The sequence below is a fragment of the Eupeodes corollae genome, chromosome 1 (genome assembly GCF_945859685.1).
Source record: "Eupeodes corollae chromosome 1, idEupCoro1.1, whole genome shotgun sequence".
NCBI lineage: Eukaryota > Metazoa > Arthropoda > Insecta > Diptera > Syrphidae > Eupeodes > Eupeodes corollae.
The window spans coordinates 232431604-232459138 of record NC_079147.1 but is presented as its reverse complement, the minus strand read 5'-3'; the positions used below and the strand labels follow the sequence as shown (position 1 = coordinate 232459138).

The following is a 27535-nucleotide window of genomic DNA, read 5'->3' as shown; positions in this document are numbered from 1 at the left end:
GTCATTTCGATTTTTCTCGAAATTAGACTGAATGTTGAAAACAATATTTTTCAAAAGATAAAAGTATTGTTAAGCAAATATCTCAAAGTTTTGAAAAGATATTAGAGCCAAAAATCAATTTTCACCAACTTTTGTTAAATTTTCTTTCATTTTTTTAATTTTTTGTAAAAAAAATGTCAATTCAATTTTTATAAAAACTTTACTGAATGTGGACAATAGTAGTTTTTAAAGGATAAAAGTAGTTTAAAGCCAATATCTCAAAATTTTAAAATAAAATTTGAGTCGAAAATCAATTTTTACCAACTTTGAGTAATGTTTTCTTTTTTAGGTTTTTAGTTTTTATAAAAAAACGTCAACGTCAGGTGTTGAAAACGTTATTTTTCGTTGCACAAAAAATTCTTACTAAAATTTTGAATTGCATCCTTTTGAAGTTTTTCAAATAACTAAGCAGCTTCTGATATTGATTGTACTTTTTTAAGGATAAAAATGCAGTTTTTGCAAATAAGAAGCCTTCTTAGAAATTAGAATGTCCTTCTTTTGTTGCGTCTTAAAACTTAAGCTCTATGAAACTTTAATCATATAGAATAGGTGTATGATTCGCTGTCATGAATTTTATTAAAAGAGTATTGATTCGAAACATTTCTTTACACTTCTATACAGTTACAAAGTTCAGATATTTCGCGATATAATATTGTGGGTAGAAAAACCATAATCAGTTTAATTAAAACTTTTCCATGACTAACGGTAGAGGTTTTTTATTTTACTAATGATTTTTTGGAAAACACTAAGTTTACAAGTAAAAACCCAAAAGAATCCCAAATGAATAAATGGAACTTTTTTTTTAATGAAGGTTGTTGTAACAACAAACATCAAACGGAAAACTTATTCTCAACAAAAAGGACTCCATATTTTTGACCATTAAATTGTTTGTTATATTATGTGTGTATTTTCAGGACCTTCTTTTCAAAAAAAACCCATTTATCAATAAATTTAAATTTCAGGCTCACTAGACTCCTATATAGATACCTATACCGCCTAACCTTCATTATTATATTTTGTGTCCTTGTCCTCCCAATCAAATCATTATTTGCCTATTTGACTTTCAATACCGCACAATTCTGTGTACTATATTGTGGCACAAACATAAAGCTGTAGGCTGCCGCCGCGCCGGCCGCACTATATACATATACCACCTCAATACATGTAGACTATATCTAGCGTGCGTCGAATAGTGACGGAGACGATCAGACAAATTGACAATAGAATCCTTGAATGAGTGGGAGGGAACTGGAAAATAATAGGAAATTACTTAGAAAACAGGACACACACATCACGCCACCCACATTGTGTCCTGTTAGCTGTTTTTTTTTTTGTTTTTTTTTTTTAGAAAGACGCTTAATGGTCGACATTCGACATTCTCATTGTTGTCGTTTTGAGAGAAAACAACCCTCTACACTATCAATTATTTCTGAACTCTGTGTTGTTGACAAGCTGTGTCCTCCTAACTGTACGTTGTACGTTCTATAGTATGTTCTCTAAATGTTAACGGTAAGGTAGATACAAGTGAAATTCATTTTTCAGCGAAAAATCATTCCCGACTGCTATTATGTTGTTCCGTTCCGTTGTTTTGTTGGCTTGAGATTTTTTTTTACTTTTGTTGTTAAACTTGTATACCCCGCGCCATTCCTTGTAGGTATGTAGGTATACCTTATTCGCCTCGTGTTGCCCCTGTCGTCCTCGTTGTGGGTCGTCGGTCGACGTCGTCATCATTCTCGTTGGTAGCTTTTTATCAGGTCATGCGAACAATAAAATGCATGGTGTAACAAATTATAAAGAAGGATTTTTCCACAAGTCTTTGAGAAATGAACAATTTCAATTATATTTTTTATATTTGCTGCAGTTTTCCAGGTATACTACGGAAAATTCAGTGATTCAGTACTTTAGTACACAACAACAACAAAACAAGAAAGAAAATGATGTCAACGTGTTGTTGATAAAGCTTTAGAATGTTTTGCGTGGGAACTAATATAATCTATATACATACGTATGTATGTTTGTATGTAGAAAAATATGCATGTATGTATATTGTTTGGTAGTTTTGAAGAAAATGTAAATCCACTCATTGAGAGGATTTAATTTGCTGTAGTTTGGCTCATAGTTTTATGGATCTAGAGTTCTTAAGTATCAATATCTTTATTTTGTGTATAATCAGATGCCGTGAAAAAAAGCTTAAGGATTTCAATTCGATGTGGGTTTTTAACCTACACAATCATTAAAAAAGCTTACATTTTTATTGATAATTATTGAAGCAATATAGATAGAGTTTCATATACATAAATGAGTATGTTTAAGCAATGTCATCATTCGTGTATTTTTTGGATTCAATGTTTTTGTGGAAAATATGAACAGTTCCTACACTTTTAATTTTGTATCCGTATTTTTTTTTAAATATAACAAAATATGTGCATAAATAATAACATTTCGTGTAAATACGAATTTTAAGTCAATATTATTTTTCGTTCTCATAATACTTTAGCCGAAACCCGATTCTTATCAATTTTTTAAAGTTTTCTACAACATAATTTTTAATTGCATTTTTCTAAGAACTAACTAAAAGTTATCAACAACATATTAAGCTTGTTTTTAACACCTGTTTCTGTTAGCGACATTTTAAGGGAAAACGAATTTTTAACAATTTTACCAGCAGTTTTTGATTTTTTTATTTCTTATATAAAATAAATACCGATTGGATTTTTCTAAGAACATAATCCTTCGTTTACAGAAAGATCTTACATAGAATGAAATAATTTTGTAAGCCAATACTTAAATTTATTCTTTTATTGAACATCTGTTTTTTTAAGTATTTTTCATAGATTTTTATTATTGGCAATTGGATTTTTCTAAAAATTTTACTCAATGACGCATAACTGGAAAATAGCCAAGCTAGAGGAAGTGAAGAGTCTTTATAGGAGAGCCATTGTGGTACTCAATAAAGAATCCTTGGCTCCTCTAGCCCTAAACGAGGGCTCCATAAACTATGGCTTCGAATCCATTAAAATTCGAATTTATAAAAAAGATGAGGTTAACGCGGAAAGCGGGCCTCCAAAAACAACTGAAGTTGAACTAGCAGTTGGTGGACCTGGGACGTCACTCGTCTTCTCTCCTAACAGAGGGTGACGATGCCCTCATGCTCTCTCCAATCGCGACTCCACCCTCTACAAAAGTCGTAGACAGTCCATCCTTAATGGAGACTGAGGACGACCTTAACATGATCCTTCTGAGCGAGGACGAACTCTTGGGTTCATCCTCAGACTCAGAGGATCAGAACAAAACCATGGTATAGGTTGATCTGCCTAATTGTATCCAAAATGCTGCAGTTAGTACAGATTAATCTCCAACACTCCATAAAGGCCTCGGCCTCACTTCTTCTCCGTCTGGCGAGTAAAGGGAAAGACATTGTCTTGATCCAAGAGCCATGGATTGTGGGATCCGTTGTTCGAGGCCTCAGGACTCCTAGATACTACACACTTTGTGTGACAGATAAAGGTAAACCTAGATCTTGCATACTAGTGAAACGCAGCATTAATGTATTTTTATTCCATCGTTTCAGTGACAGAGATACCACCGTAGCTAGGCTGGAAACAACCAAAGGAAGTTTCTGGCTGGTGTCGGCGTATCTTGGGCATGACCACCTCGGCCCTATCCGCTTATCATACTGTATGGGGCAGTACGAATATCAACGACAGAAGTTAGTCTCTTTTTGATTATATTCTTGGTACTAACCTCTTAGTAAGTAATGTTGGAAATGAACCAACCTTCATAGCTAAAACTCGACAAGAAGTCTTAGACATAACTCTTGTCTCAGATAGTATACACCATATGATCTTGGACTGGAAAGTATCCAAAGAACACTCGTTCTCTGATCATAGATATATCCAGTTCAATATAAATGTGGATGATAACCCGAGTCCATTGACTTTTCGAAACTATCGGAAAACTGACCGGGCTTTATACAGGAACTCATTACAGAGTTTACTAGAACCTGGACTATCTAGTGCTTCCTCTAACGCTAACGAACTTGACAATAAAGTCAATGACCTTACCTCAGATATGAACAGATCGCTAGAAATTGCTTGTCCACTTAAACACATAAGAGGAAAGAGGGAACCACAATGGTGGGCCTCAGAGCTTGACTCGCTGAGGAAGGAATGCAGGAAACTTTTCAATCGGGCCAAAGCTGCAAGACTAGCCTCTCATTGGGACTCCTACAAAGAATCCCTAAGAATCTACAAAAAGGCACTAAGGAAATCCAAGCGATCTTCTTGGCGATCCTTCTGGGGCATGAAAGAAGAAACTTCTGAAGCCTCTAGGTTACGGAAAATTCTTTCAACTAATCCAGCTATGCCAAGCTGCTTGAAAAATACAGACGGCTCCTGGACAAATTCAAGTAATGAATCGCTGAACTTACTATCGGACACTCACTTTCCTGGTAGTTCTCTTACCGAAAATTGCAATAGTTATATATGTTCAAGTTCAAATACAACATATCCACAAGGTCTGATCACAAGGGATAAGCTACAATGGGCTCTCAACAGCTTCAAACCATTTAAAGCTGCAGGACCAGATGGAATAATACCAGCCGAACTACAAAAGACTTCTGATATAATTGCACCAATCCTTGAAGCAATTTTTACCAGCTGTCTTTACCTGGTCCATGTTCCCTCGGCATAGAGAGAAGTTAAAGTTGTTTTTAAACCTAAAACAGATAAATGCTCCAAAGTCAATCCTAAAGATCTTCCACCTATAAGTTTATCATCATTCCTTCTAAAGACCCTGGAAAGATTGATTGATATCATTTAAGGGCAAGTATCGATACAAGACTTCTGCCTTCGCCTCAACATGCCTACTGTAAAGGTAAATCGGTGGAAACAGTGTTACACACTTTAGTACTCACCATCGAATATTCCCTCCATCATAAAGAGTTCACTTTGGTTGCATTCCTTGACATCGAAGGTGCCTTAAACAACGTGGACACATCTGCAATCACATCTGCACTGACATCTCTAAATGTAGAGAGTTCGCTTCGTGAGTTAATTCAACTGGGCAACTCTTCTGGTAGACGATTCGTTAGTAGAGGGACATCGCAAGGGGGTGTTCTACCCTCTGGAATGAAATCCTAACTAGTCTGGATGCGGAAGGTTTCAAAGTGATAGCCTGTGCGTACGACGTTGCTATAGCAGTTTCAGGAAAGCATTTTAACATCATTAACATTAAGAACTCTTACAAAATACCTTGGACAGACTAATACTTTGAGCTGATCGGTGTGGACTGGGTTTTAACCCACACACAACCGACCTGGTCTTATTTTCGAGGAGATACAAAATTCCATTTGTCAACCCTCCCTATATTAAAGGAATCCAATTAAAATTCTCAGACGAGGCTAAATACCTGGGTCTTGTCTTAGACAAAAAACTAAATTGGAAACGCAACGTACAGGAAAGAGTCAAAAAAGCTACTGTAGCTCTCTTTTCTTGCAAAAAAGCTATTGGTAATAAATGGGGTTTACAGCCCAAAATCACGCATTGGCTATACACATCGGTAATCAGACCGATTTTAACGTACGGTGTGGCAGTATGGTGGACTGCTTTAGAGAAAGGTATAAACAGGGATAAGCTAAATAAATTCCAACGTTCAGCTTACCTATGTATAAGCGGATTGCTTTGCATGACCCCGTCTGCGGCACTGGACACCTTGCTCTACCTAACACCTCTAGACATATTTAGCAAATAAATAGCTGCAAGCTCTGCTATTCGCCTCAAAGCTTCGTCGCAGTGGACTCACAACAACATTGGTCACTCCGTAATTCTAACTATTTAGAATCAATTCCAAAGCACACAGACTACAATATCCTCCAACTGCAATTCGAAAAAAACTTCCAGATTTCTATACCTCCCAGATCTTTTTGGGAGGATAGGACATTCTTGGAGGATGAGTCAATCCATTTTTACACAGATGGGTCAAAAACAAAAGAGGGGTTGGTGGAGGTGTGTACTCTGAACGACTGAAATTAAGTCTCTCATTCCGCCTTCCCAATCATTGTAGCGTGTTCCAGGCGGAATTTTTGGCGATAAAGAAAGTCTTATCCTGGCTCAAAGAAAACGTGATATCAACATCTGATATCCGTATTTTCTCTGATAGCCAGGCCGCTGTCAAATCTCTGGACCCTGTCTCTAAAAACTCTATAACAGTCCATAACTGTCGATCATCTCTAATGGAGATGGCGCAACAGTTTAATATTCACCTTTGCTGGGTGCCGGGCTATAAAGACATTCCAGGTATTTGTAAGGCAGATGAACTCGCCAGGAACGGTACAGTACAGCCCATCATACTAATCGTTACTTGTAAACTGTTGCTAATGCAAGACGCTGTGAGGAGGCCAGGCAACAGGTGGAACAACATCACCACGTGTCAAGTCACAAAAAACATCTGGCCAACAATGGATTTAAAACGTTCAAGGTGCTTGCTCTCTCTAAGCAGATTGCATATAAGCTCGATAATAGGTGTCATAACCGGACACTGTCTAATAGGAAAGTACGCCACAAGACTAGGTGTATTCTCAAACGACTTTTGCAGAAACTGTTTGGACGATTAAGAGGACGAAACTGTTCTTCATCTTCTCTGCACATGCCCTGCTCTGGCTCAAAAACTCAAGAATTACTAAGGAGCATTCTTCTTTAACGATCTAAATCATATCTATATAATCAGCCTCTCAGGTTTCGTAAGGGACTCAAGGTGGTTCCATTTAGCTTAGGAGATCCATGTGGTATCACAATGTGCCATTAAACTGGCCTAAGTGTGTCTGTTTCCATCTTGGACAGCCACTATAACCTAACCTAGAAAAAATATTTTTATAAGGTAAATTAGATTGAAGGCAATGTATTTAATTTGTACCAAAATATTCGATTTGAAAATAAATTTTTAACAACTTTGAGTATTATTTGTGTAGGTTCTAATTTTAATTCAAAGGTACTAAGGAGGTTATTAATACCCTTAACGTTTTTACGTTTAAACACAGTGCGTCAGGAAAATAGAGAAGGATTTAGGAGAAGCTACCGTTGGACATTGGTCTTAAAATTTTGAACATTAAAATGCAAGGGAAAGTTCGGTAAAGCATTCTACATTCTCGATGTGTGGTTAAAAAAAGAATCTTTATACTTGAGAGTACGTCCGAAATTGACATCAATGGTAAACTGTTGAGCATTTCGAAAAGTGCGAACATTATGGCTGGATTGTGCTGAATTGGTAGTAATTTAAACTTTATGTCAAAAATGTTATTTCTTGATGCAAACAACTATTTTAAATTTATTATAATTTTTAGTTAGCAAATACTTAAAGGTGAGGTCCGGCGTTGCCATGGGCCTCAACCAATATGAGTCTCCAACCAGATCGGTTCCTACATAGCTGTCTTCAGTTTCACACGCCCAAGTTGGTTGAGTTCTTCTCCCACCTGCGTGCGACACCTGAATAGCACTCTTCATCTACTGCGCCGTCTTTCGGGATTGGATTCGAACACCTTCCAAGCTTGAAAGTAGATGTCCATTCGGTTAATATGACCCAGCCATCTAAGTCGTTGGATTTTTATTCTGTTAACCAGGTCAGTGTCTCTGTACAGCCTGTACAGTTTGTCGTTGTAACTTCTCCTCAACTCTCTCCATCTTTGTAGACGGGACCAAAAATTACCCGAAGAATTTTTCCCTCGAAGCATCCTAAGATGCTCTCATCTTTCTTTAAAAGGCTCCAGGCCTCAGCGCCATAAACGAAAAATGGGAAAGATGATTGTCTTATAGGTGGTGACTTTAAATACTCGAAAGCGGACTAAACTACTCTTTACATTTTAAGTCCAAAGAAGCAGCGATTTGCAAAAGTTATTCTTCGTTTGATTTCAGCGCTGGTTTCGTTATCTGAATTTATTGTTGTGCGTATAGGTAGACAAAGTCCTTAACTACTTCAAAAAGTTATAGCTGTCCATGTTGACATTTTTTCAAGACGTTGTCGTCCAATATTTTGTTTTGATGACGGCATCAAATCTGATTTTCAAATGGTAGACATGTGCATTCAAGAGTACAGAAGCGTCTACAGGTTTCTCTCAAAACCCACCTTTGCCTATCAACTCCTACTCTCACCTCCCCGTGGTGAACATCGGGTGCCTAATATTTCAACTGGACATTGAGTTCTAACCCCAGTGAAAAGTTGTTGGGGGCAGCAAACGAGAGAAGGGTGGAGAGGTGTTTCCACTAAGGCTCCTCTCCATATCGGCAGCGGAGGAATTTCCGAGATAGAATCAACGGTGGCGTCTACAGTCCCAGTAAGGTTGAACTACCAAAGAAATATTCTTCGAGCTCTTAGACAATACATATGAGCATAGTCCTGTGCGATTTTAATGCCAAGCTAGGAAGGGCAGACATCTTTGGCGGAATAATCGGGAAGAACAGCCTGCACGACAACACTTCCGACAACGGATTCAGGCACATAAATTTTGCTGCGGGGCGAAAAGTCCTGATGGTAGCCAGTACGCATTTTACACACCTCAACATCCACAAGGGAACTTGGACTTCTCCAGATCAATCTACCGTCAACCAGATTGACCATATTGCGATCGACGTCAGAAACGCTTCCAGCATCATGGATGTACGAACTTTCCGAGGAGCTAACATCGACTCGGATCACTACCTCGTTGTAGCCAAGGTAGCACTTTGAATTTCTAGAGCCAAGGCAAAACAAGGAGATGCTGGGAGAAGGTACAACGTCGAACGGCTACAATCACCAGAGATCGCCAAATCCTTTTCCGACTGGGTTACAAGTAACCTCTCTCGAAGTTCTCTGCCGCCAACACAATGTATCGAAAACCAGTGGCAACATTGCCAAGATGTAATCAGAGAAGCCGCCTCTGATGTGCTGAGTTTCAAGCAGCCACCAACAAGGAACCCCTGGTTTGATGAGGAATGTTGGCAGGCAAATGCAGCCAAACTACAGGCATGCGAAGCGGCGCTGCATAAAAGGACGAGAGCTGCTCATGAGCTCTATGAGCAGAAGAGGCGAGAGGAACGCCGACTTCTCAGAAGAAAAAAGAGAGGGCATGAGAAGCGTGCGGTCGAAGATATTGAGAGGTATAAAAGTAGGAATGAAGTCCGAAAGTTTTATGAACAGGTCAAACGAAATTCACAGGTACATAAACCCAAAACCAAAGGCTGCAAAGACGAAAGTGGAAACATCATAGTGGAACCGCAGTCAATGCTGAGGATACACTTCTGCAGACTGTATAACGGCGACGACGAACTGAATTCCGCTGTCAGGCAGGATGATCCATTCAACATAGACGACGATAGCCAACAATCCCGTCGTCCCGACTTAGACAAAGTAAAGATTGCCATAGCTAAAGTCTAATAAAGCCGCTGAAGCGGATGCCAAGCTCTTTAAAGCAGCTGGAGATAATTTGGTTAGGAGCATGCACCAACAGTCGACTAAATATTCACATTGCGGCAGATCCTGGAAAAAACCCAAGAACACCAAATCGACACCTACCATCTTTTCATCGATTTCGAGGCCGCATATGACAGCATCTACAGGGATGAGCTTTAAAGAGCCATGTCCAGTTTTGGCATCCCTGCCAAACTCGTATGTTTGTGCAGGATGACCATGGAGAGTTCACGCTGTTCTTTAAAGGTTGGAAACAACTTAACAGAACCTTTCGATGTCAAAAAAGGTTTTGGACAAGGTGATGCGCTGTCATTAGATTTTTTAACATCCTGTTTGAAAGAATAGTGCAGAGCTCACTCGTCAACACTAGAGGCACTTTCTTTCAAAAGTCTGTCCAATTACTGGCATATGCTGATGACATTGACATAATCGGACGAACTCAGCGTGATGTCAATGGGGCTTTTGTGAGTATTGAGACAGAGGCGGCAAAAATGGGTTAAACGGTTAATGAGGGCAAAACAAAGTTCATGCTATCATGCTACTAGGCAATAATAAGCCAAAAAGGTTCCGAGTAATTTTTCCCAATTCTATCAAAGGTGATTTCACAGTCTGCTGCTTACTTTCTCCAATCTTCATACCAACCTTTTTTAAAATTGAATTGCCAGATTAGTTTTGGCAGCCTGGAATTTTTCATTTTCAATATCCTGATCAGATAATCCACGTTCAGCTAGAGGGTTAAGGGTTGAGTATTTATAGACAGGGAGAAATTTTTTCTTAGAAAGAAAAGAAATATGCTTTCCACAATATCAATTTTTGTTTGTACCCCAAACTTGTGCACCGTAAAACAAGGTGCACAAGTTTCCAAGGTAAGTGTACTTTTTTACTACTTATAAATCTTTTCAATCAAACCTCTATGTTCAAAACGCTCCCACTGCCCTTCTGGAAAATCATAACTGTAGACTTTTCTATTATTATTGACTTCTAAACTTCCTATTCTACAGTACGCTGCCTGTCTATTTATCATCAGTTGAAGCGATTTTGACGTCTCTACTAATATGACAGTGTAATCAGCATACATAATATATTTTAGTGTTTTATCAACAGTTTTAACTATACACGGTAACCAGTGTACCAAATCGTCAAGATACAGGGCAAAAAATAAACGGGCTAAAATGCATCCCTGTGTAAGGCCTCGTTTCGTTTTCAGTTTTTCGGATTTATTTTTTCCATCAAACACTTCCGAGAATGACTGTTGGTAAAAATTCTCTAAGGCATTAACAAATTTGCGTTTAACACTCCTAAATAGTACAACTTTAAGAACAATGCATTTCGGTCAATTGTGTCAAAGTAGCCTTAAAGCCAGTGGAAAATTCAAACAGTTTTTTTTTGTTACTTAGCTTCGTTCTTGCCATACCATTTAATAAGAAAATGTTGTTTTAGCGAAGTATTTAAAAATCATATTTCTCCGATAGAGTTTTGGGATCTGTTGTCTTTAATATAGGCCAGATCAGGGCTTCGTAAAAATGATCTGGAGGAAAAACCGAAGTTAAATATAGTATTTATTTAAGGCTTCTGCTAACTTTTCCTTGAACCAAAGTAAGTTATATTTACAAAATTCTACTGGAATTTTATTTAACTCAACTGCTTTAATATCCTTCATTGAGTCCAGTACTACCTGCAGCTCCTCTAGTTTTTTTTTTCTACAAAATTTTTGTCTACAAAATTGTTTCGCAAATATAAGCGGTCATATTAATGCCTACATTGCTCCTCTACCAAAGATATTCAAAAGGTAACTAAAATGTTCTTTAAGGATATTTACATTTGGTAGAGAATCTTGCTTTGAATTTTTGTTGCCATTAGTTTTCTTAGTGAGAGCCAAAACTTCTTTGAATCCTTGCATTGACCTAGATATCTTTTCAATTTTTCATCGACATTTATTTTTTTTCTTTGCATATTTTTTATATTATTTGTTGGAAAAATATCGTTAAAATAAATATTTGGTTTGCATATTGTTTAATAATTCCCAAGAAGTTTATTATTTGTTCACAAAAATATCTAAGAACAAACTGCGGGTAATACAATCTATAAAATAATTCTTATTAGCTTCTAAACATCAATAAGATCTTGAGTAATACCATTTCAAACTTTTTTTTTTCAAAATGGGTTAAAACACACTTTTTCTGTGTCTTTTTTGTATAGCCGTCAAAACTTTTTAGTGCTATTAACAACCTCTGAAATGAGACCCATATTATACAATCTATAATCTTTTTTGGTATAGTAAGATTAGCTACCATCTATATTTACAATTTAAAACAAATACTAGGTATTTTTAGGAATAAGAACTTGACCACTTCATAACCCCTAAAACTGTTTAGTTCGGTTCAGAATTAGATGACTTTTTAAAGAGTCTTAGGGATGTATAACTGAATCTTTCCACCGAAATTCATTCGTTTTGTCTGGATTTTTCTCAGAAAATGTCTTACTTCTTTTGAACTGAGAGCATATTAAAAAGATTTATATAAGAACTCAATATCTAAAATTCCAGCATTGTATTTTACGTCCATCAAAATATATCAATTCAAAACCCTCCACTGTCTGACTCCCATATGCATATTTTTTTTCCATTCAAAACAGTATTTGTTTAAACTATATTTGAATTTATTTCGATAGAATTTTTATTCTAAAAAAATATCAAGGAAATTGATTTTCCTTACCCTTTAAAGGCCAAATAATTTCTCTTCAGCCTCCTCTTGTTATTTTTATATGTATGTTTCTTATCCTTTTCTTTTTTTTGTCTTTAACCAGACTAAACTGATGCATAAGCAATTTCCCATCGTGAGTTGAGTGTTTTTGAGCATCTTACACACGCATTTCATATCTCAATAAAGGAAAAATAAAAATGACAACAACTTCCGCAAGAAACTAAATGTCATCCTGTCTTATGGGTTACAATATTTATCTCTTATATATGAATTGCAATAGGGCACGCCCTCACTCTTGAAGTACAAACATAAGTAAATATTTCATCCAAACATTCAATATATTTTCAGCCATAACACTTCCATTTGTTATGTGCTCTGGTGGCATATTCCATGCCATATGAGTTATAAGTTATAACTTATGGAATCTGTATGACATAACAAAACTACCTTTACGATAATATTATTATTCATCAAAAATGCATTTTACTTATTTGATTATAATAATAAAAAACTAACTGCATTTTTTAACAAGAACTTCTTCTTTTAAAAAGGAAATAGTTTAATGCACCACTATGTTACATCTGTTAACTTTTGTATATAATTGAAGACTTCTAAAGCAAAAATATGAAAAAACATAAAAAAAAAACTTTTAGTTGACCAAATTATTCTAAAAAGCATAGCTCCATAGAAAATATCGGAACCTTTTCTCGGACAACATAAAAATACATTACGGAGACCTGACTTGCTTAAACCGAAACAGACGACGACGTAAAGGATGCATTTCCGCTCGAAATCCTTATCGAAATTGGTTTCATACCTTTGCCGAAAAGAAATCAGTCATAGATCTTATAAGTCTCATGCTCAAAAGCAGGACAATAACTTCTAGCTTGAGAAGTTTTACTACCACCAGATCGGTGAATCGAGGCACCCCTCAAGGTGGGGTCCTTTCGCCTCTTTTATGGATCATTGTAGTCAACGGCCTACTAACATCATTGGAAGCAGAGGGTTTCAGGGTGATTGCCTATGATGACGACGACGACGTTGCAATATCTGTATCTGGGAAGCACCCCCAAATTATCTCGGAACTCCTACAAAATGCCTTAAATAGGCTTAAAAAATGGGCTAAGCAATGCGGCTTGAACGTCAATCCACGTAAAACAGAATTTATACTCTTTTCGAGAAGATATAAAATTCCTCAGATTAGCCCACCCAAAATGAAAGGAATACCATTAAGCTTTTCCGACCAAGCTAAATATTTAGGCCTCATTCTAGAGGAAAAACTAAATTGGAAGGCAAAAATTGATGAAAGAAAAAAAAAGGCTACTGTAGCGCTTTTTACTTGTAAAAAGGCCATAGGATCAAAATGGGGCTTCTCTTCAAAAATAACCCACTGGCTATACACTTCGGTAATCAGACTGATACTCATTTATGGAGCTGTCGTATGGTGCACCGCACTGGACAAGATAGTTAATCTAAATAAGCTCATCAAAGTCTAGCGGTCAGTAGGTATGTGCATCACAGGAGCACTTCGCTCAACACCAACCGCAGCACTGGAAGTGCTTTTAAATCTAACACCTCTTGAGATCTTCTCCAAAATGGTGGCAGCCAACTCATGTGTGAGGCTTAGAGCCACTTCTCAATGGAACAGTAACAATACTGGACATAGTACTTTTCTAGACAATTTCAGATCTATCCCAGATCGCTTAGACTTTACCACGCCAAAAATGCTATTCGGTAAAAGCCTTCATGTGTCCATCCCTTCAAGATCCTCCTTGGAAGAAAAGAGACCCCTGGAAGACGATGCGGTAAACTTCTATACAGACGGTTCAAGGATTGATTACGGAATTGGAAGTAGCATCTATTCGGAACAACTGAATCTCAGTCTATCATACAGACTTCCCAATCAATGTAGTGTACTCCAGCAGAAGTAATGGCGATTAAAGAGGCATTATCCTGGCTCAAAGAAAACGTTATATCTTGCAAGGATATACGAATCTTCTCGGACAGCCAAGCAGCTCTTAAATCTCTCGCGTCTGTCTCCACAAACTCTCAAATAGTCCACGATTACCGATCATCTCTGAATGAAATGACGGAACAGTTTAACATTCACCTCATTTGGGTGCCGGGCAACAGAGACATTACGGGAAATTGTAAAGCCGATGAGTTCGCCAAAAACGGAACACTTCTGCCTCATGTTCGACAGAACATAACATAGGAACACCACTTGCTACATCCAAATATCAAGCAATATGCTCTAGAAACAACAAATGCTAGATGGTCACAAAGTACCACCTGCCTAGCAACCAAGCAAATATGGCCAAGCATAGACTTAAAACGGCCAAAAGGCTTGATATCCTTGAGCAGACAAAGTATAAGTTCTACAATTGGAGTAATAACAGAACACTGCCTCATAGGAATGCTATGAGGCTAGGGGTCTACACAAATGACTTCTGTAGAAGCAGCATGGACGAGGAGGAAGAGGAAACAGTCCAACACCTTCCATGTACAATGTACATGTTCAGCACTCTCCATTAGAAGGAATAACTTTCTCGGTAATCCCTTCTTCGATAATACCAGTGAAGTGGCAACGATTGACACAAAATGTCTATCTAACTTCATAAAAAGTACAAAATGGTTTGTTTGAGTTCATTACTCTCCCATGAGCAACCTCATTAGTGGTATCACAATGGACCCTTGAGGTCTAGGTGAGTCAATGACATCTGGACAGCCACTCCAACCTAACCGACCGGCAAAGCCGACCAAAATAAGTCGCTTTAAGTTTTTTTTGAAAAGAGAACCACAAACCAAAAAGTTCCAATTTGAACTTTAGACCTTAGAGCAGCTTAAATTGGAGATCAATGTTGGCTGAAAAATCATTTCTTTTAAGGACAAATTAAAGTGGCTTTTTTAATCAACCAAAATTGCAGAATCTGAGGTTCGAAAAAAATACGTTGTTATCAAGAAAGGTTTAGCGTTTTCAAACTCCAATGTGTAACCAACTTTAATTTTCTTTAAATCGTAATTGTTCGATTCTTAGAACTAAGATAACAAGCCTTGTTTATCGTACACTTAGAAGAAGTGGACGGAGGAATAAACAATGGGAAGGAAAGTGTGTACTTAAAACCCAAGATTAACAGACGTTCCTGTACTCGGTATACTAACTGTGATCAGAGTCAAAAAAGTTACTGGAGCTCCCCTTTCTTGCAAAAAAGCTATTGGTAATAAATGGGGCTTACAATTACAACCCCAAATCACACATTCTCTATACACATCGGTAATCAGACCAAATTTAATATACGGTGTGGCATTATGGTGGACTTCTTTAGAAAAAGCTATAAACTGCGACAAACTAAATAAAGTTCCACGTTCAGCGTGCCTATCTACAGTACTGGGCACCCTCTACTCTACCTTACACCTCTTGACATATTTAGCAGACAAATAGACACAAGCACTGTTATTAGCCTCAAAGCTTTGTCACAGTGGATTAACAACAACTGTACGAAAGTACAATTAAATTTACGGAGAGAGGACAGTACAACATTTTAAGGAAACAAACCTTTTTTGAAAAAAATATCAAATACGGTCCACAAATGAGCTACATGTCAAATAACTAATGGAAATGTTGTATGATCGAATATACATAGTATTGTGACTAAAATATAATTCAAAATTGATTTCTACAAAGTGGTTGATGTTTTATTTTATTTTATAACAAAAAACTTAAACATAACAATTGGTCCTTCGAGCCGGATTTGCAGATTTCCCATGTTTAGGGACAGACAACAGACTTATGACGCGCAGTGACAGAGGCCCGTGTAAGCATTTACGATTCAGAGTTGCGAGTTTATGAGGGGTTGGAAAAGTTCCTCCTCTAGAATGACAGACATTGAGACATATTTAAGCACTGAAATATTCGTACATTGTATTGGGTGTGAGATCTGCTCTACACAACAAGAGAATGTTGTGTGGCGTTGGAAAACATGGTCTAAGTGGGAAACGGTCCTCATTTGGTTCCTTAACCAAAAACTTCCTGGTGCGAGTAAAAAACTATGGGAAGAGAGGTTAGGAAACAGAAAGGACTAACCAAATTTGAAAGAATTTACCGATTTTTTGGAAACTCGTTTCCGAACTTTGGAAGTTGTTGGCCAACAGGAAACTAGAGCGGCAATAACAATTTCCATCCATCCAAAGCAAAGGTTTTGAATGCTAAACAGGTCGTTAAGCAGCCGGTCAAACCAATTGCGAAGACAGTTCCCGTTGAGCAGTTGTCATGCAAATTGTGCAACCAAATCAAATGGATACTTTTTGAATTACCACACGTCGTATGGTGACCGTCGACAAACCCACCAGGTGATTCTAGCGACAGCAGTTGTTAAGGCGCGAGCAGCAGATGGGAAGCTACGCCTACTACGTGCTCTGATCGACAGAGGCTCAGAAACGTCCTTCATCACAGAAGATGCCGCATAACTGCTGTACAACAAGCGACGTACCATTGCCGAGGTGTCTGGGCTAGGGTTGGTCAGCAGCGGTATAACGCAACACTCTACTTTTGAGCCAGCCGTACAAGCTTTGGTATTCAAGTCGCTGATTGGGCATTTCCCGATCCAACGAGTGACACCCGGCAATTGGGACCACCTCAAAAGTCTTTCTTTGTCAGACCCCCATCTCTGGGAGCCTGCACTAATCGATCTTTTACTCGGAAGTGACGTTTGCGCTCAGATTCTCCTTCCTGAGATAAGGCGTCCAGAGGATGGCAGCGGTCCGGTGGAACAAAAAACCGAATCGGGATGGATTGTTTTTGGACAAGTCTCACCAGAATCTCCTCGGCAAGTTCGCAGTTTTGCACAAGTTGCTGACTTGAGGGCATTGAAGAAACGCCGTTCCAGCCACATCAGACTGAAGATGACATTGCCTGTGACAAACACTTTTTGATGCACACAAAGCGCCTACCTGATGGGCGTTATGATAGTAAGCTGCCCTTCAAAGGTGAATGCTATCCAGTGATGGGGTCCAGTCGACAAAACGCTTATAGACGATTTCTGCACTTAGAAAAGAAGCTTGAGAGCAATCCGAAGCTTCGTGCAGACTACAGCAAATGTTTAAAAGACTATGAGGAACTCCATCACATGGAGGAAATTGATGTGAATGATGCGGTTTTACAAAACCCATTTCACTACTTTTGGCCACATCATGCGATTTTTAAAGAAGCCAGCTCCACTACAAAGCTGAGAATAGTATTTGATGCAGCAGCGAAAGCTTCGGACAGGAAATTCCTCAACGACCGGCTACTTGTGGGTCCAAAATTGCAGGCGAGCATCATAGATCTCGTTCTAAAATGGCTGACTCACCTAGTCACATTTACGGCCGACATCGAAAAAATGTATACAGGCAAATTTTGGTTAGTTTCCCAGACCGATACTATCAGCTGATCAACAACATTGGCCACTCCGTAATTCCTTGGTAAATTCTAGATTTGTATACCCTTCAGATCTTATTGGGAGAATAGGACATTCCTGAAAGACAACTCAGTTCACTTTTATACAGACAACAAATGAAGGAGTTGGTGGAGTGTGTACACTGAACGACTGAAATTAAGTCTCTCATTCTGCCTTCCCTATCATTGTAGGGTGTTCCAGGCGGAACTTTTGGGGATAAAAGAAGTTTTGTCATGGTTTAGGGAAAACGTGATATCAACATCTTATATTCTCAGATAGTCAGGCCACTATCAAGACTCTGGACTCTGTCTCTACAAACTCTATAACAGTTTTAAACAATCGATCATCTCTAATATTCACCTCTGCTGGGTGTCAGACCTTAGAAACCTTCCAGGAAACTGTAAGGCATATGAATTCGTCGGGAATGGTAAAGTACAACCCACTCTAATCCATACGTTTGGCTTACGCTGGCCTTCCTATGGATTTTTTTAAACTATTCTTATGCAAGATGCTATGAAGGAGCCAAAAAATCAAGTGGAGCTTGGCATCAAGCTATCTCACAAAAATGGGTGCGTATTGACATATATCTTCGTTGTTTTGTAAGTAATTACCTTTTGGACCGTTCAGATCAAGTAGTATTAATTAAACGGTTCAAGTCCTATATTCACAAAACAAATGCTGATATTCACCAGGCCCCCGTTTTGTCTCGGACGCTCTTCCTTATTTTTATAAATGGTCTTTTGTCTGAAACTTCTTACCCACTAAATTTTTTCGCTGATGACAGCGCCCTCAGCATTTCTAAATCTTGTTTTTATATTCTCATACTTGTACTTCGGATGTGGTCTACCAACCTCAAGGTATGATAAGCTCAATAAATTCTTATCTTGACAGCATTGGGGAATCAAAAACCGTAAAGAATTTAATGCTTCGAAAACTTAATGCAGTCTACTACCGCAAAAACGTAACCCTCCCACAATGGTACTATCCATGAGCTGTACTTGCATCGAGGAGAGTGAACAACTATCAATCCTAGGTATGTGCATTACAAACCATTTGTTGTGGAGTAATCACATATTTGACATAGGTTTTCTCCGACAATGCAAGAAGATTTTTTCCCCTTCTGAGCTGGCCGTAATCTAGAAAGCTTATATTCGTCCAAAACTTGAGTATGACTCTCATATTTGGGATGGTGCTTCAATAACGCACTTGAGTCTTCTCGATAGAATTAAAAAAAGAGCTCTAAATATGATAGGAGATCGTTCTCTTACCAACACATTAGCTTCTCTTGAACATCGCCGAAAGATCTCATGCATGTGAAATAGCCAGTTGCATTCCTCCCTTTAAACAATAAAACCCGTACTAGGATTGCGGATCAGTTTACCCTTGAGTCCAATTTCAAACGCACTGTAAGGAACAGAGATTCTTTCTTTAGCCGCACCACGTGAATGTGGAATTCTTTACCAGGCTCAATACTTCCCACTCATTACAATGTGCTACCATACAAAACCAATTTGCATCGGTATCGTCTTTCTAATCCTATCCTCCCTTCCTACTTGCTTGTACTGTGTGTCATCATTATAAGGGTATTCATAGCCCCTTAAGTGCGCGCACAATGTAAACAAAAATTACATGACCACGAGTCAGGTCTCAAAAATCATCTGGCCTACACTAGATTTAAAACTCTGAACGTGCTTGCTAATTCTAAGCAGATCGCATATAAGCTCGATAATCGGAATCATAATCAGCAAGGTCTAACAGGAAAGCATGTCACGCGGCTAGGCGTAATCTCCAATGTCTTTAACAGAAGCTTTACGGATGAGGAGGAGGAGGAAACAGTTCTTCACCTTTTCTGTACATGCCCTACTCTAGCTCAAAAACACAAGAATAACCTAGGAGAATTCTTCTTTAACGGTCTAAACGATTTAAACAAGATTACATTAACAGACTTTCACGTTTCGTAAGGGACTTAAACTGGTTTCATTGAGCTTGGAAAAAAGAATCAAGATTAATGTCGTATCACAATGGACTATTAAACTGGCCTAGTTGTGTCCTACTAAATCACGGATAGCCACTTTAACCTAAACTAACCTTTGCCCATGTTTATGCAATGGACTTAGTAGCTGAATTGATTGCTTCAAAATGTTTATATATACGTAACGGCCTTGAGACACACGGTTCGGTGTGATTTGGAGTCTTAACTAGGTTATTGTTGGTTCTTTTTATTCTCAGGTGTGTTTCGGTCCGGTGGAAAGGAAGTGTTTCGCTACAAAATAAACTTGGATGTCCTCTTCTTCAATTTATGTTTAAAACAGAAAAAGTTAGAAACTTGTCAAATTGTTAAGAAAACCTGTCACCAATGTCACATTTTAAAAGCCTAGAAGAAATGAGCTAACAATCCAGACATTTGTATGTAGGTGCTTGTTCCTTGAAGAATATTTCTATACAAAATAAGTCTTTCGTTTTCAGGAATTCTGTGATTGAACACATTCATATTATTAGCTCTTAATTCCGAATTCTATTTCGAAATGACAGACATTGATTGAAAACAAATTGCGTGTATAATTTTTTTTGTAAAAATGTCCACAAATTTCCGTGCAACAAATACCCTCAAAATCAATCTTCAATTCAATCCATTCTATTCCTTTAATCAATCGAAACCAATTGCTTTTCAAAATCAAATATTTGCGGTTTCGGTAATACATATTTTGGTCCTGCCAAAAATAATCCATTCAAAATACGACGAATGTCGAAGCCCACCGCAATTAATATCACAGGCTGCATTCATGAAGCCGAAACGGCTCTGACGAAATTCTATCACCGTTTTACATAAATATTTCTACTGCTCTATTAAAACCTTTCATTTTTAAACTGAGCTGACCTTTTACAAATCAACTTTACGATAATACCAACACACACGCATCCACGCACATACACACACACACAATAACAAAATTTCATGAATCACTAATCCTACACACATGGGTTTGCTCCTTTTCTCTGCGAAAATAATCATCAATTATTTCTCTCTCATTCTCTTTTATATTGGTCCTTTCAGAGATTGAATGACCAAATTTTTCCGATTTCGTCATTTTGTTTACAAACGAAGGACTCCTGTGTCGCACACAAATATAAACACATCTATAAATGTATACCCCATAGAAAAAAAGAAACACAGACAAACCCAATCCTCAATTTTAGGTACCTACATTCATGAAGCTCTATCTATCTGCTAAAGAAGAATTAAATCGATGGCCAGGCTCCACAGTTCCTCCAAGCAAATATAGTATACATTATAGAGGTGGGCTTTTGGAGTTTCAAAAAAGGACCAAAAAAAAACAAAGTAGTAAGTTTTCTCCGTCAATGAAACACGTAGTCTTTTCGGTTTTAGTTTGAGAGTAGGAGATGAAGTTGGAGCTATTGAGGTACCCCACCATCACTATACTATCCCCATCGTCATACCCAGCGAACCTTTAAGAATGAGTCATACACTTTGGAAAAAGCAAGAGAATTGAAAAATCCTTGACTGATAACATTTCCACACAGAAATATAACAAAAAGAAAAAGAAAACAGCTCCTAGCTTCTTTTCTAGAAGATGCTTCTTTTCGGGCGAGAGTTCTGTGAAAATATTGCTGTTTCTGATGCTATGATGCTGATGCCACTGCTGTTGTGTGTGGGCCGCCATCGTCGTCGTCGTCTCCGCCGTCGTCGGTCGTTGGAAAGAAGTATAATATTCAGCTTCTTTGGAGAAGTTTTGGCACAAGTTCAGGCATTCAGGATATGAAATTTATAGAATCACATTGATTCATCGAGGCAAAGGATATGAGAATGAATGTGGCAGGGTTCTCTATCCCAAGATCGAGATGTGATGCGGTTGCTATTATAAGGTGGTGGGAAGAGAGGAGTTTTGAAAAGTTAAAGCAGACAGTTAAAACACCCGCCCTTTTGCCCTTATTATAAAATAAGTATAGAATTACAACATTATACTCGTATACTCGAATTAGTGGGAGTCACTGATAAAAACTATAGTCATAAAAAGAATCCATAATTTACTAAGCGAAAACGGCTTCATTCTTGTTTTTCGATAAAAATTGTGTGGGTGATTAAAGATTTATCCAAAAACAAAATTAAAATTAAAATTGAATAAAATAATGAGACAATACGTAATAAAAAAAAAGAGAAAGAAAAAGAAAACCGAAGTGGAGAATGTTGTTACCTTTTTTTCTGTTTTTGGTGCTGCCTTAATTTACAACCCCGGACGGTTGGTCGTCTGGTTGATATGCACTGGGGAAAACAAACTTTTATGTTTTGCTGAAAAACAAGGCCTTTAAAAATGTATAGGCAAACCTTTTTGGTTTTGGGACAGTGTCCATTGATTTTTTTTTAAACAAAAATATTAAATTTGCTTCAAATGTCATGAAAGTTTTATGTTAAGTATTTCAATCTTTAGAAGTTTTGAAGTAATTAAAATATTTGTTTGGATTTAAAAAGAAAACAGTTTTTGAGTTTCGTTTTTTAAAGCGTTTTTCCTGAGTAGTAACATACAAAGTATTTGGTGCAATGACTTCAAAAGTTAACATGAAACTTGTATATGGTTTATTTGTCTTAATTGTTGTCCCTAAATATATTTGCTTTCAAAGACAACAGTTTTTTCAATACTACGTATTCAAAAGTCAAAAAATAAATAGCTTTGTGCGCTTTATCAAATCAGGAATAGGAATATTTTTCAAAAAATTGATCCTAGCGAAAAAGTGCATTATGTATTGAACACATTTAATATGCAAACCATTTTTTGTTTTTGAGAAAATATCAATGCATTTTTTTACCTAGTACATTAACACTCCAAGGGTATCAAAAATTATTTTTTTTAACATTTATTGAATTTTCCGTTTACTTACTTACTTACTTACTTCAGGTGGCTCTACAATCCGGGGCGAACCTGGGCCTCAACAACCATGCGTCTCCAGCCAGCTCGGTCCCTAGCTAGCTGTCTCCAGTTTCGAACGCCACGTTGGTTGAGGTATTCACCCTCCTGAGTGCGCCACCTGAGTCACGATCTTACTGCGCCGTCCCTCGGTATTGAATTCGAAGACCTTCCGGACTGGAGCGTTGATATCCATTTGCATGACCTAGCCATCTTAGCAGTTAGACTTTAATTCTGCTACCTAGGTCAGTGGCGCTGTACAGCCCGTACAGTTTGTCGTTATATTTTCTCCTCCATTCCTTATCTATGCGTACGGGACCCAAAATGAACCGAAGAATTTTTCTCTCGAACCATCCAAAGACGCTCTCCTCTTTCTTTGACAGGGTACAGGCCTCAACGCCATAAATGAGAACCGGGATGATGAGTGTCTTATAGAGAGGGGACTTTACTTCTCAATTGACTTCTAAGTCCAAAGAAGCAGCGATTTGCCAGAGTTATTCTTCGTTTGATTTCAGCGCTGGTGTTGTTGTCTGAAGCGGTGCCTAGGTAGACAAAGTCCTTAACTACCTCAAAGTTATAGCTGTCATGGTGACGTTTTGTCCAAGACGTCGTCGTTAAGTGTCCTTTTTTGATGACAGCATATACTTGGTCTTGCCCTCATTCACCACTAAACCCATCTTTTTCGCTTCCGTCGCAATGCTCAGAAACGCTCCACTGACATCACGCTTTGATCTTCCAATTATGTCAATATCATCTGCGTATCCGAGTAATTGGATGGATCTTTGGAAGATTGTGCCTCTAGTGTTGACGGTTGAGTTTTGCACAATTCTTTCCAGAACGATGTTGAAGAAGTCGCATGACAGTGCATCGCCTTGTCTAAAACCTTTTTTTGACATCAAATGCATCGGTAAGATCTTTTCCGACCTTGATAGAGCAGCGTGCATTCTCCATCGTCATTCTGCACAAACGGATAAGTTTGACAGGGATGCCAAAACTAGACATTGCTCGGTAGAGCTCTTCCCTATAGATGCTGTCATACGCGGCTTTGAAATCGATAAAGAGATGGTGGGTATCGATTTGAAGTTCATAGGTTTTTTTCAAGATCGGACGTAGTGTGAATATTTGGTCGATAGTGGACTTTCCTGGTCTGAAGCCACACTGATAAGGACCAATCAGGTTGTTGACGAATGGCTTCAGACAATCACACAATAAAAATACTATGCTCAGATTCCACTCATCGGACATGCTTTCTCCCGACCATATTTTGCAAATGAGTTGGTGCATGCTCCCTACCAAGTCATCGCCTGCTGCTTTGAATAGTTCGGCGGTGATGCCGTCAGCTCCAGCAGGTTTGTTTGACTTTAGTTTAGATATAGCTATCTTCACTTCGTCAAGGTCGCGTAGGCGGAATTGTTGATCTGCGTCGCCGAGGTTGAGTGGTTCTATCTCCCTTAGAGCGGAATTCGGTTTGTCATCGCCGTTATAGAATTTTGGAAGTGGTCTTTCCATATTCTCAACATAGACTGCGGTACTACTACGATGTTGCCCTGGTCGTATTAACAGGCTTCTGTGCGTGATTGATACCCTTTTTACCTTTTTAGTAAAATGAATGAACCTCACTCCTGTTGTGACATCCCTCTATCTCCTCAAACGAGCGCTTTTCGTGCTCTCTTTTTTCATCTTAGAAACCAGTGTTTCTCTCTCCTCTTTTGCTCGTAAAGCTCGTGAGCAGCTTCAGTCCTTCTGTGCAGCGCCGTTTTGTAAGTGCGCTTGCCGGCATTCGTCATCAAACCAGGGGTTTCGCTTTGGGCGCAGTGTGAAACCTAGCACTTCAGAGGCAGCACCTCTGATGGCTGCAAGGCAATGTTGCCACTGGTTTTCAGTGCCTAATGCAGGCAGCATAGGACTCCTTAAGAGGTTACTAGAGACTCGAACCGAAAAGGACATGACAGTCTCTTGCGATTGTAGCCGTCTAACGTCGAATCTTCTCATAGCGGTTCATTGTTTTGGCTTGGATCGGGATATCCGTAGACGTACCTTGGCTACAACAAGGTAGTGGTCCGAGTCAATGTTGGCCTCTCGGAATGTTCGGATATCCTGGATACTGGAGAAGTGTTGTGCATAGATCGCATTGCGGTCAACCTGGTTGGCAGTTGATTGGCCAGGAGATTTCTATGTTCCCTTTGGGATATTAAGATGTGTGAACTGCGTACTAGCTACCAGAACGTCTCGACCCACAGCGACCAGCCTGAATCCGTTGTCGGAGGTGGTGTCGTGCAGGCTGTATCACCCGATTATCCCACCAAAGATGTTTTTTCTTCCTAGTTTGGCATTAAAATCTCCTAAGACAATTTTAATATCATAGCCAGGGCACTGCTCATATGTCTTGTCCAAGAGCTCGAAGAATATGTCTTTGGTGTCTTCACCTTTCTCCTCTGTTGGGGCATGTGGGCATATTAGTTATGTTGGCGAATTTAGTATAGATCCGGATTGTCGTGATGCGCTCGCTCACACTGTTGAAACTCAAGACTTTTTGCCTGAGCCTAGTTCCAACTACAAAACCACACACAAATATACGCTGTCTTTGTTCTCGATAGCAGTCGCCGTAGCATACATCGCAGTTTTTTTTTGCAGCAGCAGTATGGCGGTAATATCTGCTTTGCAGCATTTTAGGCCTTCTGTTAATTCGTCGACTGCATGTCGTCTGTTAAGGGACCTAACATTTCGCGTACAGATCCGAAGTTCTTTGTCCTTATTTCGTTTGCTTGGGCTGTCAACAGTAAATTCGTCCGTATCCGAGGCTTGCTGGTGCTTCGTAACTAATGTATTTCTTACGTGGTCAGGAAGTCACCCCGATGGCAAAATCGCCAACATAGAGGGCCAGATCCTTACAGGCCTGGGCTCCGAATATGTCGAAGAAGCCTTCTAAGGTGTTCACCAAGTAGTTCAAACTTACTGGAACTGTAGACGTCACCGTTGATATCATCTCGAGAATTTGTCCGCTGTCGTCTGGATAAGGAGAGGTGCCTTATTTTTACTAATAAAAAATGATTTCAACACCAAAAAAATAACGTTTTTAACATCTGGTAAAATTTTGAGAAAAATCAAATTGACAGTTTTTTGTATAAAAAATAAAAACCTAAAAAAAATAACTCAAAGTTGGTAAACATTGGTTTTCGACTAAATAATTTTTTGAAAACTTTGACATATGGGCTTTAAACTGCTTTTTTCTTTTAAAAAATATTTTTGTCAACATTTGTTTAAATTTTGAGAAAAAAACGAAAGGACAGTTTTTTACTTTTAAGAATAATTCAACTGACAACTTTTTTAACCCAACACGAAAAGCTACAAAATTTTTAGCCAAAACAATTTGATAGACAAGTTATCAGTGTGGGCCACATCCCTGCATTGTTGATTTTGAAGAAAGTTAGGTCAAAATATTCAGTATTCAAAAAATTGTCGAATTACTTTTTTTCAGATTGATTGAAGAAAATGTGTTTTTCTTCAAGACGTGTTTTAATTTGTGGTTTACAAAAAGAAACATGTTTGGAACCGGTTTTTTCAAATAAACCTAAAACACCATTGTAATTTTTTTAAACAATGTTTGAGACTGTTTTTTGTAAGAGATCGCAAAAACCGGACTTACAATCCATTTGAAAATTTGAACAGATGTTTAAAAAATCTGAGACAGCAGCTATCAAAAATTAGATTTTCTTAAATTTTACGATATTTCCAAAAAAGGGATTTGAAACCCAAAACCCTTATTCCATACCAGTTACAAGTTTTAATTATGGAAGAAAAAAGTTAAAAGAGTTAACACACTTTAATCATGTTCCGATGGAAGAATTTAAATGACGAACTTATTTTCTGTGAGTGTTCTCACAACTCCTACCTTTTTCTAATCCTGTAACGGATAGTAATAGTAAACTTTCAGGCTATAGTTCGTATATGTATGCATGTGCTTAAAAAGGTAGATAGGATAGTCATTGAAATATATATTATATTGGATTCATGTAAAGGCTACATAATCTACTATGCATATACATGGATGCTTTTATACATAGAAACCAGAACCGGATTAATTAATTTGTCATTGTCGCCAAATATACAGCAACATCAGCGACACCAATAAAAGACGAGTTCTATACTTGTGGGTCTATTTTCGGATCATAGCATTCATTACGAAAGATACGAGTGTGTATATATAGGGATGCTATAAATGTTTGGATAAAATTAGTCACAGACAATCACAGCACCAACCCAGTCATGGTATTTTAATCTCATTTAAGGATACGAAAGCATCATCACTTGTGGTGATGGGTTGACTTTGGGTTTTATTCAATGGGAGTATAGAAAAATCGATAGATTGTGGCAGGTTACTTTCCATCCATATATGTATGTATATAGATGATATTATGTAGAGGTTACCTATTGTAGGTATAGGGATCAATGAGTTTCTGTAGGGTAAACTATTTTTGTTTGCTTTTAAGTAGTGGGTATTTTGAAATGACATACTGCGTTGCATATGTTTTCTTTAAAACTGATTTAAATCTGATTAATGCAACAATTCGTGGAAATGTAAATAAAATGCAGATTTTTTGATCCAACTCTTGAGTTTTTAGGAGTTTATTTTGTTTCAATTATTTCAAGAACCAAAAGTGTGTATCATTGTACGGAATTTCTGAGAACAGAAAACTAAACTTATTTTTAGGTTGTTCTTAAATAATAAGGTTTTTTTGCACTATGGACACTAATTTTTTGACATATGACAAATTTTGCAATCACAATCCGTAAAACTAACTAAAAGACATATAAATATTCTTTGCCAGCAATAATGTAACTAGGTAAACAAATTTGGGCTATTGGGACAGGATAGTTGGTTGCAGAATCAAAAGGGTGTGTGTGCAGTATTGAAGAAAAACTATAGGTTTCTTGATTTCTTGTCGATCTTTGCAACTAGATTACCACGAAACGACATTACACCTTATTTCGAATAAGG

The 27535-nt window shown here is 38.0% G+C and overlaps 1 long non-coding RNA gene across 1 annotated transcript in view; it reads left to right on the top strand.

The window, feature by feature from the left end:
* The window catches only part of LOC129939378 (uncharacterized), a 242308-nt gene that overhangs the window by 194058 nt on the left and 20715 nt on the right, over positions 1-27535 (top strand). The window lies entirely within an intron of this gene.